A 12,142-nucleotide genomic window follows, 5' to 3' on the forward strand; every position below is an offset into this window, starting at 1 on the left:
TTAATCATATGTACATTCTAACAGTGAAAGACAGAATCCCAAAGAAAATTCCAGAAAATCACATCATATGAATTTATTAAAATTGATAACCATCTGATGAGGAAAAACAAGTATTTGACCCCCTGGACAAACAGCATGTTAATATTTTGTAGAAAAGCCATTATTGACCAGCACAGATGTCAAACAGTGTTTATAGTTGGTGACAAGGTTTGTGCACATTTCGGCAGGGATGTTGGCCCACTCCTCCCTGCAGACAGCCTCCAAATCATTCAGGTTCCGAGGTTGTCGCCTGGCAACTCGAATTTTAAGCTCCCTCCAAAGATTTTCAATTGGATTCAGGTCTGGAGACTGGCTAGGCCACTCCAGAACCTTGATGTGCTTCTTCTTCAGCCACTCTTTTGTTGCTTTGGCGGTGTGCTTAGGGTCGTTGTCGTGCTGAAACACCCATCCTCGACCCATCTTCAGCTCTCTCACTGAGGGAAGGAGATGTTGGTCCAGAATTCCACGATACATGGCCCCGTCCATCCTCCCCTCAATACGATGGAGTTGTCCCGTCCCCTTGGCTGAAAAGCACCCCCAAAGCATGATGTTGCCACCACCATGCTTGACGGTGGGGATGGTGTTCTTTGGGTTGTACTCTGTGTTCTTTGCCCTCCAAACACGACGAGTTGAGGCCAAAAAGTTCTATTTTGGTCTCATCTGACCACATCACCTTCTTCCAGGCCTCTTCTGAGTCATCCAGGTGGTGAATGGCGAACTTCATGTGGGCCTGTACATGTTTCTTCTTGAGCAGGGGGACCTTGCGTGCGCTGCAGGATTTCAATCCATGACGGCGTAGTGTGTTACCAACCGTTTCTTTTGTAACTGTGGTCCCAGCTGCCTTCAGTTGATTCATCAGTTCCCCCCTTGTGGTTTTGGGATGATTCCTCACCGTTCGCATGATCAGGGACACCCCACGAGGCGAGATCTTGTGTGGAGGCCCAGACCGAGGGAGGTTGGCGGTGGTGTGGTGCTTCTTCCATTTCCTGATAACTGCACCGACAGTTGATCTTTTCTCTCCAAGTTGCTTTCCGATTCTCTTGTAGCCCATCCCAGCCTTGTGCAGATCAACAATCTTGTCCCTGATGTCCGTAGAAAGCTCTTTGGTCTTGCCCATGGTGGTGATGTTGGATGCTGGTTGTTTGGGTGTTGACAGGTGTCTTTTATACAGGTAACGAGGTGAGGCAGGTGTATTTGATGTAGATAATTAGTTGGGATTGGGGCTGTGTCTTAAAGAAAGACTAACTGGCTTGTAGGAGCCAGAATACTTGCTGTTTGGTAGGGGGTCATATACTTGTTTTTCCTCATCAGATGGTTATCAATTTTTATAAATTCATATGATGTGATTTTCTGGAATTTTCTTTGGGATTCTGTCTTTCACTGTTAGAATGTACATATGATTAAAATTGTAGATTGTTGCATTCTTTGTAAGTGGGCAAACCTGCAAAATCAGCAAGGGGTCAAATACTTTTTTCCCCCACTGTAAATGACTACAGGCCTGTCGCCCTGACATCTGTAGTCATGAAGTCCTTTGAAAGACTGGTGTTGGCCCAGCTGAAGGACATTAAAGGCCCCTTGTTGGACCCCCTACAGTTTGCCTACAGGGCTAACAGGTCAGTGGATGATGCAGTCAACTTAGGACTGCATTACATCCTGCAACACCTCGACACTCCAGGGACATATGCAAGGATCCTGTTTATGGACTTCAGCTCGGCGTTCAACACCATCATCCCGGACATCCTCAGCACCAAACTCACCCAGCTCACTGTGCCCCCAGGGGTGTGTTCTCTCCCCACTGCTCTTCTCCCCCTACACCAACAGCTGCATCTCAGGAGACCCATCTGTCAAACTTCTGAAGTTTGCTGACGGCACAACGGTCATCAGCCTCATCTGGGACAGTGAGGAGTCGGCCTACAGACGGGAGTTTGATCAGCTGGCTGTCTCGTATGGCCAGAACAACCTAGAGCTTAACTCAAAACTGTGGAGATGATCGTGGACTTCAGGAGGAGCCCCCCCCACTCTGTCCCCCATTACCATTCTAAACAGCCCTGTGTCTGCTGTGGAATCCTTCAGGTTTCTGGGATCCACTATTTCCCAGGACCTAAAGTGGGAGCCCAACACTGACACCATCATCAAGAAGGCCCAGAGGATGTACTTCCTGCGGCAGGTCAGGAAGCTCAACCTGCCTAAGGACCTGCTGATCCACTTTTACACAGCTATCATCCAGTCTGTCCTCTGCACGTCCGTCTGGTTTGGATCTGCCACCAAAAAGGACAAGGACAGACTACAACGGACAGTCAGGACTGCAGAAAAGATCATCGGTGCCAACCTGCCCTCCATTCAGGACTTATACATTTCCAGAGTCAGGAAACGGGCAGGAAACATCACTGCAGATCCATCTCACCCCAGACACAACCTGTTCCAGCTCCTCCCCTCTGGTAGGTGCCACAGAGCACTGTACGCCAAAACCAACAGACTCAGGAACAGTTTCTTCCCACAAGCCATCACTCTGATGAACAGCTGATTTCTGACTCACAGTGTCAGGAACAATTCCTGTGCACATACATGACACAATCCAGTCTTTTGAGTCTCAACTGGAATGTATTTTACATGTATAGAATCAATATTTCCCTGACGTGATGACAGCATTTGAGTTATTCTGTGATTCCTCCTGACCTTAATCATTTGTTGCAGTGTAGTATATGTTGCCAAACTTCCCCCTTCTGTGACCTTCACTGTCTAAATAACTTATCTATAAATTTAAAGACGAGTGACTCCAAGCATCCTGTTAATGTTCTAATTGAAAACGTCCTCAAGTATTTATGTCTGTCTGGCAGGAAGGAAGTGAGTGTAATGCAGATGTGATGTGGACAAGTTCACAGTCAATTTTATTGTTGCACTTGTTAAAGATTGTTTTGCATGTTTGATGCAAGTTTGAACTGCTAGCACTTCTTGTGCCAATGAAAACTCGCATGTTTTTGCTTGCTTACATACTTTATTGATAGTTTTTCAGCACCAACTCAGGTAAAGGAGTTCACCTGTCATTACACCTTTTATATATGAGAGGGTAAAAGGGTATTGCAAGACGCTAATATTGGTTGATCTTAAGGTGGAAATTTATTGCAGTTCAGCTTGAACTAAAGGGATAGTTACTGGTGGGAGTTAATATAGCGCACAGATCAGGGCGCCAAGTAGAAGTGTGTAGTTTGGTTACATAATTGGTAGTTAAGTGGTTTGTGGTTCAATCATGTGGAAATCATGTTCACAGCCACAGCAGTACATGAATTGGTCTTTCCATATTCGTAGAAAATAAAAAAAATGTCATGTCTCAATATTACCTATTAATTATTCTCATTTTAGTACACATTGGTCATTTTTGCACAAATCTTTGTATTTTGTTTTTGAAGGGGAATTTATATATGCAACAGTTCTGCTGAACCTGAGCCACAATGTGATGTGATTCGAGTTACTTCATTCTCACTGTGGTTACAAGCTTGTGGCAGTGACTGAAACAGAGAGGTGTTGGACACAAGCAGCCAAAATGAATTTTCTCCACAGGATATCTGGGATCACTCACTGTGTCAAGAGTAAAAAGCTGAGCAATCACAGACTATCTGCTGCACCTCTACATTCAGACCAGGCAGTTAAAGGGCCAGCTCACCTAACTCTAGAGCCTCGAAATGACCAAACGAGCACAAGAATTGGATTTGTAAGTGGCGAAATTTGCATTGCTACTGCATTTTAATACAGCCCAAAGGCACAACTTGGCAAGAGAATTAGCAAGTTGTGATAACTTTGCCTAATATTATGCCTAATATTATGACATTATAGGTGACTTCTGGATATTGCTGTAGAATCAGAGCAGGTATCATTAAAGTATCTCAGAACAGAAGTACATTTACCATGGCTGACCGTGCCAACCTTATCTCTTAAATAGATATAAACAGTTGCATTATCTAGTGGTAGTGGATCAGTGACATTTTCACTGCATGCTCAACAACAACAACAACAACAAGGTGAAGCTACTTCACAGATGTTACGCTAGATTCTCCCACATCTTTACTTTATAAGTGTTAATGTTTAATCCTTAAAACCTTGGAACGCTTACTGCAATATCAGTCCAGATGAATAGCTGATGAGATTTACAGGAGCTTAAGCTGAAAGGATTTTCTGTAAACATTGTTAAAATTGGTTTTGTTGTTGAAAAATTCATAACTTTCTAGTTTTAAACAACAAGACTGCAAAAACAAAACTGCACTCAACTCTCTGTCCAGCAGCCATGACAAGTAGTGATTTTTGCTGAATTCTGATAAACTGTCTTATAATTTCAGCTGTCTCCCAGAAGCTGCAGTTGGGTGACTTTTTCTCTGTGTTCATATCCTGAACTTCAGATTGCACTGGCAGTCTCTCAAACTTCATTACATAAAAACAAAATCCCATTCTGATCCTCCACTCTCACTTTTTACTTTTCTACCGCTGTTTTTACTGAAGCAGAAACACCAGAGTTCAGAACAAGTGATCAGGGCAGTGATGTGATTTTAGCTTTATCCACTGACTGATCTAAATTACAACCCCAATTCCAATGAAATTGGGATGTTATGTAAATACAAACAGAATACAATGATTTGCAAATCCTTTTCAACCTGTGTTCAATTGAATACTCCACAAAGACAAGATATGTAATCTTCAAACGGATAAACTTTATTGTTTTTTGGAAATATTCACTCACTTTGAATTTGAAGCCTGCAACACGTTCCAAAAAAGCTGGGACACGGGCATGTTTACCGCTGTGTTACATCACCTTTCCTTTTAACAACACTCAATAAGCGTTTGGGAACTGAGGACACTAATTGTTGAAGCTTTGTTGGTGGAATTCTTTCCCATTCTTGCTTGATGAACAACTTCAGTTGCTCAACAACCCGGGTCTCCGTTGTCGTATTTTGCATTTCATAATGCGCCACACATTTTCAATCGGAGATAGGTCTGGACTGCAGACAGGCCAGTCTATGTACCGCACTCTTTTGCTATGAAGCCATGCTGTTGTAACACGTACAAAATGTGACTTGGCGTTGTCTTGCTGAAATAAACAGTCACGTCCCCGAATAAGACGTTGCTTGGATGGCAGCATATGTTGCTCCAAAACCTGTATGTACCTTTCAGCATTAATGGTGCCTTCACAGATGTGATTGTTTTTTACCAAAAACAATCTGAAATGTGGACTCGTCAGACCACAGCACACTTTTCCACTTTGCATCCGTCCATCTCAGATGAGCTCGGGCCCAGAGAAGCCGGTGGCGTTTCTGGGTGGTGTTGATATATGGCTTACGCTTTGCATGGTAGAGTTTTAACATGCACTTGTTGATGTGTTAACTGACGATGGTTTTCTGAAGTGTTCCTGAGCCCATGTGTTAATATCCTTTACACATTGATGTCAGTTTTTAATGCAGTGCCACCTGAGGATTGAAGGTCACAGGCATTCAATGTTGGTTTTTGGCCTTGCCACTTACGTGCAGAGATTTCTCCTGATTCTCTGAAACTTTTGATGATATTATGGACTGTAGATGATGAAATCCCTACATTCCTTGCAATTGTAGGTTGAGAAACGTTCTTAAACTGTTGGACTATTTGCTCTTGCATCTGTTCACAAAGTAGTGAACCTCGCCCCATCCTTGCTTGTGAATGACTGAGCCTTTCAGGGATGCTGCTTTTATACCCAATCGTGACACTCACTTGTTTCCAATTAACCTGTTCACCTGGGGAATGTTCCAAACAGGTGTTTTTTGAGCATTGCTCAACTTTCCCAGTCTTTTGTTGCCCCTGTCTCAGCTTTTTTGGAACATGTTGCAGGCATCAAATTCAAAGTGAGTGAATATTTGCAAAAAACAATAAAGTTTATCAGTTTGAACATTAAATATCTTGTCTTTGTAGTGTATTAAATTGAATATAGCTTGAAAAGGATTTGCAAATGAATATATTCTGGTTTTTATTTACGTTTTACACAACGTCCCATCTTCATTGGAATTGGGGTTGTATTACTAAACCTGCCACCTTTTACTAGTACTGCTCAGACACTGTGATGACTTAAAGTGTAGCCAGTTTATGCTTACTGTATCATTATAATGGTATACTGCTGTAAGAAGTTACTGTAAGTTAAGCTTACTGAGCTTGGAAAATAATGGTCTTTAAAAAAAAGTGTAAAAGGCCTAGGTGTCAATTCAAGTCTGGAGACAGGATGGAAAATTCTCCTGCACAGACACAATATTTAGGTCAAGTTTTTATAGACGTAATATTTAGGTTCAGTTCTCGCAGTTTATATGTCCATGCGGGCCCCTTTCTAGTCATGTAGCTGCTCCCAAACTAACACCAGACAGCACCGAAGCCTTGTTTTGACTACAGATGCAGATTCCTCGCGACTCTCCCCGCTCTTATGACTTCCCCAACGGAACCGACCTGGTTTCCTTCAGGGAGGCTTGACATCCGCATGTGAACGGGGGAGGAGGGTGAGACACCTGGAACCCGCCAGTAGCATGTGGGCCAGGGTCAACGTGCCCTCCCCAACTATCTGTCACATTCCTTCCACTTTTAACCTGCCCTTCCTCTCACTGTTTGTCTGTCTGACAACTCGTCTGGCGTGTTCATTCGTAACATTGCAGTGCAGCAGCCTCTCCCATCCTCAATATCTCATTCACTGTCTTACAAAACATAAGGTCTTCTGAGGTCTTACTCAGGTTAAGTGTATAACATTTATATTTAACGACCTGAAATTGAGGATCACTGTTGCCACAAATCAACCACTCAACAATCTAGATGGTTTGCCAATGAAAAAGTAAGAATCTCTCTTTGATTGAGCAATATTGTTTAGCATGCTTGTAAACAGAAAAGAACGTATTTTCTGGAAATATGATAGTGATGGTAAATTTGTGTGATGCTGAGATGTCCTTTGTTGGTGTCTTTGCATTCCACTCTAAACAGTTTTGCATTGAGTCAGACTTAGGTCAGTTTTTGTTTTGTTTTTTTGCATCACAATGTGTTCTGTATAGGCTGGTCAACACATGTCAGGACTTTGCCTCTCATGTGTACCAGGAAGTGTTGTGTAAAGAACATGAATAGACCAGACAGCTCTCTCCCCGCCCTGCTGTCACCTTGGACCCTGCCCCCTTTTGGCCATGGGTTCACCCACTGCAACCCCACCAACCCAGCACAGCACAGCAGTCTGCGAGACAGCTGCAGTACACTCATGAATAGGAACTCCTCTCAGCCTCGCAGGATGACCGGGTCATGCTCGGCCGTCACCGTGGGTGTGTGAATGTCTGGTTTGGTATGTGAGACCAGGCAGTGGAAGACGCAGGAAGTGGGCCAAGCGCAGTGGTGGTGAGAAAAGTCGCGCTGAGGTCAGAGAGGGTGCCACATAATCTGAGACAAACCCCTCTTTTCACTTGAAGGTTTGGGGGTTCAAAGTTAATTTCTTCTAAAATGTTATGTGTATCTTATTTTTTCTGATAGTGATGTTTTTGGATTTCAAAAGCAGAAAGAGAAGAGTGACAAAAGCTCTCAAATACTAACTCGTCGTTAATTTGTAATTGGTTGCAAACTTTGGACTTGTTGGCCATATTTATTTAAACAGAACTCTACTCTAACACCTCTAATACTGAGGACTCAGTGGATGCAGTAGGATTGCATTTATGTACTTAGTAGTGGCCCTTACTTAACCAAACAACATACTTCACTGGTAATACCATGAGTGCTTCTGCCACATTTTGCTGCACTCTGTAAACAGCATAAATCAGTCAAGACTAATTGATATAAATCTCTGCAATCTCTTATAAGCTCTCTCTCTATTTTCTCTCTTCTCTCTCTGTCAGTCTTTGACTTCTCACTCTCATACCCTCCCTTTTGTTCTCACTTTTTAAAAAAATGACTCAGAGATAAAAAATTTTTAAAAAGTGTCAACTTCATTGATTACTGGAGATGCAGAGCCAAAAAGAATCTCTTACATCTTGCAGACTATTACCATCAGTCTTTCCTGTCAGTCCAGTTGACAGTCGTGGTTAAATGCCCAGTTTTCTCTCTTACCACCAGTGACAACAACAGTCTTCATTATATCTCCTGTTGGCCTGATAGTCACCACCTCTGGTGCTAAGATCAGATATACCTGTGTCTGAGGAAGTGGGGAACCTGCTGACCTTACACATACAATAATTTGTTGATAATACACTACTGTTTATTGCACCACTCTTGGTGCTTGTGTTTCTCAGATGGTCCATGATGTCTAGCTCCAACAATCAATATTGTTATATATCAATATTCATTTAAGGTTTAATTAGCTCTCTATTTTAAACATAAATCATTGTAATGACAATACTATTTTTGAAAAAAATAAAATTTTAATGATTATGGACCTTCTGCTTTTGTCTCTTAAATATCACTGTAATGTGCACACGTTACATTTTTTTGACTGATCAGACGGGATTTTTTCACAGTTTTTCTGACATTTTAAAGAATTAATATTGGAAAATAGTCATTAGTTCTGGCAGCAACCGAGTCTGTGTGGTAATGAATTTGTGTGTCTATTAAAGTAGCCTAGCAATGGAATAAAAAGCTGAATATGATCAAATGTGTCCTGCCTCCACTTTGGGTGACTACAGGTGTGAGCCTGTCAAAACACTCTTCATATCCTACTGGTAATTATCACAAGGAGGTTGGCGTGATTGCGTTTTCTTTCCAGTTGGCACTTGAAATTGACAGAACATCAAAGGAACACAACCGCAGACTATTTACTTAAATCGTCTACTTTCCATTGAGCTCATTCTAGCTGAAATAATCAAATTCTGCACACGATACAGACATGTAGTGGAGGCAGGGATCAGTGCAGTGTTGAAAGAACATGGTTGAAACTGTTTTGTTTTTGGCACTGTGTGTCTGTGTGAAACAGAGCAGTGCTCCTGGTGACTTGGAGTTTCATCAAGAGTGAAGTAACTGATAAAATATTGAACTAGACCAATTTTATTGTAATGGTAAAAAACAAGGAAAATAAGTCACAAGCTGAAAATTACCTTTAAGAGAATCAAACTTTTAAATATGTTTTATATGTCACACTTTTCCTCTTGAAATTCCTCAAAGTTCTGCATTAACTTTAGGCCTTCGTTGTCAGTTCCACTCAGGTTGTTTCTGAGCAAACTGTCTCAGAGATACTAAGCAAATTATAAACTCTTCACCCCTTTGCCTCACATTACTTTGAGGGACTGGCTTTTGTATTTACATGTCAAGATTAAGCCAGCATGAGCTAGACCCCTGGCTACACACCTTAAAATAAACTGCCCTTTCACACCCTTTTAGTCATTCACAGTATAACTATTCTTTGTTTAAACCATGGAAAACAAAATAGAGACATGCCAACAGAGCTAACCCATGGTTGTATGCATCTGGATGTGCACAAAATTCCACACATAGAAAAGCTTTCACCTGCAGACGTACCTACATTTCACCGCCCCAACCACCCCGACAGTCACCATCTGTCTTTTTTTGCTGATATAGACAGAAGGCACACACTCAATCATGTCAATTTCACTTCTTGTTGTTGGATGGTGTCCTGGGAGGACAAGCTAAAGCAAGGCTCAGACATATTTTGTACATCGCTGTAGCTGTATCTGACGAAAATGCGAAGCCTCCAGAGCACTGCCCAGGCAAAAATACTGTTTTCACAACTGCTCAACTCTCAGAACACACAGCCAATATTGTTTCAAAATTATTTTTACTGACAAGAACATGAAGTGATTTGTCTCTGCAGCACGCTCCAGTATACGCTATTTATTTCTGTGATTATATCTCTTGTTGTCTTCTTGTTTCTTGCTTGTAAAATGTACTTATTTTTCTTTTTCCCTAACAAACCTGTTGTACTGCAGCAGATTTATAGAAATTGAACCTGAATTTGACCCAGAACGCATCTGTTTTTGTTGATATATCCACTAATCACAAACGGATGATAATTCATCATAAGTGTGAATACTTTGTCTTTGATGTATGCTTCATGTGTCTTCTCTTAATTTTTGGCCCATCCATCACCGTATGGAGCAAATATTCCTGTCACTGTATGAACTTCTTCTGCGCTCTGCCTAGTTGGAGTGGCCTACTCATCGGTCTTTGATGAAAGTGATATATATCTCAGATGCTGTTTTCACTCCAGAATTGCCCTCTCTGAGCATTTTTCTCTGCTCCATCATTCAGTCTTACTAATGCCGCTTTACAGAGTGTTTTTTTTAATTATGCCAAAGTACGGGGCACTATCAAATTGAATTTAACAGTGACTGAATCTTGCTAAAGTAATGACATAATCTCAGCTATTGAACAATATGTGGGGCTGTTGTACCCATGTACTGTATTTTCATGTTTGTGAGCAGGATGATATGCTGTTTCTGCTCTATGCCACAGTGATTCTCATTCCCTTAGGAGAAACTACAGTCACACTCCTGATTTGGTGAACAATTTGAAGCAAGTGGGTTTAAACATGCTAATGACCCAGGAATTTAGAGATATCAAAAAGATAGCATTCATTATGCACTGAATGCTCTCTGTACTAAAGTGCTCATAGCTGGAGTGAGGCGTATTCTCTATTTCTTTTCATTAGTCCTAAGAAGTAATAAGCTGAAATAAATATTCTCATACTGAAGCTATTTGAATTTGAATGTACGGATAGAGAGTCGTTCCCCTCTAAATTTCTCTGGATTAGTTGGGTATTAGCATGTATTTGAGAATGTGTATAGATTTCAAATACCATTACAGGTCATTAGTTCAATTTAAAATCTCTAAACTGAAGCTGCAATAATTATCAGTATATTAAAATAGGTCAATTGACAAAGTGTAATGTGAAAGGGATTGCTCGTTGTGATGAAACCACAGAGAATTCCCATCAACTCCCCTCAACTCTGAAGTATTTTAGCATCTTTCACTCTTTTTTTGGTGTTATGGTCTGTAACTTTACTGTTTTGGTTCATGTCTCTCCACTCTCATCAGCCTGTTTCCAGTCCCAGTGGATGTTTTCAGAGAAAAAGCTCTGAAAACCCTATTGGCCACTACCTGCCCAGCAGTAAACAGCAGACAGATAAAGTTAGGAACTATCATATGAACATAATGGAGCATCTAAAGAGGCACATGCAGTTTGTTGAAAGCAAAACAAAGATAAAAGTAGAGTGAATATTGTGCTTACATTTGTGGAGCAACCAGTATCCAGTACCAGTACCTACTCCAATATTACTATTTCTGCTGCTTGTCTGCTGGATGTGGAAATAAGCTATTTGCTAATACGTTAGTTATAATAGCTATATATATATATATATATATATATATAGGGAGATTATAACAGGTAATACCTTGCCTCCAAGTGTCCAAACAAACCAAACAAAAAAAAAAGTACTCAATCGATTTTAGTTTTGCATGAAGGACGTTTAAAAAAAACTCAAAATTGATGCAGCAACTCCAAACATTCTTTTTCCATATCCAAACCTGTCAACTATGATACCCGCAATTAAATTTTGCCAACAATCAGTCTGCAATTTAGGGATTTCATTCTAGTAGCGGTTAAGATGAGATGAGTGGGCTACAGAGTTCTGGTAAAATCACATTTTCATTCTGAAACCTTTTACATTTTAATTGATCAGATTTCTCACAGCTTCCTCTGGAGCCACAGGCTTTATGCAATGTTTTCACATATGCAGTATTACTCCCCAAGACCTCAACAGACTGCAATGAGTACATGTTCATCTGTACAATTGGCATGCCCCTTTAAAGGTGCTGTAGAATGGAAAACTGTATTTTCCTTGGCATAGTTGAATAAAAAGAGTTCAGTACACGTAACTGACATACCATGAGCCTTCACCTCCATTGTTTCCTCCTTCATATGTATCTTGCACACCCAAAATACACCCCCAAAACGGGCGAATCCATACGAGCGCTAGATGTTATGTATGTATCTGGGATTTTTACGCCCCCAAGGTTACGTAGACTAGCCTACGTTGGAGAGTTAGCAGTCACATGAGCTCATAGAGCCAGAGCTGAAGGTTGTGCAGTGCATTATGTCTCACAAAAAGTGCTTTTATGATTATGAAGG

The 12,142-nt window shown here is 41.2% G+C and overlaps 1 protein-coding gene across 7 annotated transcripts in view; it reads left to right on the forward strand.

Annotated features, from left to right (window-relative positions):
- The window catches only part of ddah1 (dimethylarginine dimethylaminohydrolase 1), a 110,642-nt gene that overhangs the window by 12,944 nt on the left and 85,556 nt on the right, over window positions 1–12,142 (forward strand). The window contains exon 1 of one of the 7 annotated variants that reach the window (XM_038715271.1): window positions 7,274–7,410. The exons of 5 other annotated variants lie outside the window; for them this stretch is intronic. The gene's annotated coding sequence lies outside the window, so the exon portion shown is untranslated. Of the gene's footprint in view, window positions 1–7,273; window positions 7,431–12,142 lie in introns of those variants that run through there. One more of the 7 variants, XM_038715272.1, reaches the window with a different exon arrangement.

The sequence above is a fragment of the Micropterus salmoides genome, unplaced genomic scaffold (assembly GCF_014851395.1).
Source record: "Micropterus salmoides isolate LMB-PRFRI ecotype aquatic unplaced genomic scaffold, ASM1485139v1 Ms_hic_scaffold_13, whole genome shotgun sequence".
NCBI classification, from domain to species: domain Eukaryota; kingdom Metazoa; phylum Chordata; class Actinopteri; order Centrarchiformes; family Centrarchidae; genus Micropterus; species Micropterus salmoides.